Raw genomic sequence first — 428 nt, 5'->3', positions numbered from 1 at the left:
CTATGCTTGTGTGCGCAATGTATTTATGTAGCCTATGTGTGCACATAAACGAGGCACAAGTGTGTCCACCTATGCTTGTGTGCGTGCAATGTATTTATGTATAATGTGTTCACAATGTATTTATGTATGTATGCACATCAACGAGACACAAGTGTGTCGTGAGCAGCAGGAGGCTGGTACGGCACGGCCGGGGTGCTCCATCACCTCGCCTCCCTGTCTGGCAGCCGCAGCTGGCCTGCTTGGCCTCTCTCCATGCACCAGGGGTGTCGTTCAGGTGGGGAAAAGTGTGACTGAGTCACCAGGGCCCCATGTATATAGGGGGCCCACACACAGTCTGATTTATGAAGATATATGGCTGGAGTTGGGGAGCGGGGGGGTTCCATTGGAGCTGATTGCACATAGGGCCCAAAAATTAGCTGCTACGCCCC

The sequence above is a fragment of the Engraulis encrasicolus genome, chromosome 8 (genome assembly GCF_034702125.1).
Source record: "Engraulis encrasicolus isolate BLACKSEA-1 chromosome 8, IST_EnEncr_1.0, whole genome shotgun sequence".
Classification (NCBI taxonomy): Eukaryota; Metazoa; Chordata; class Actinopteri; order Clupeiformes; family Engraulidae; genus Engraulis; species Engraulis encrasicolus.
The sequence above is the reverse complement of the archived record's forward strand: the minus strand, read 5'-3'. Positions refer to the sequence as shown.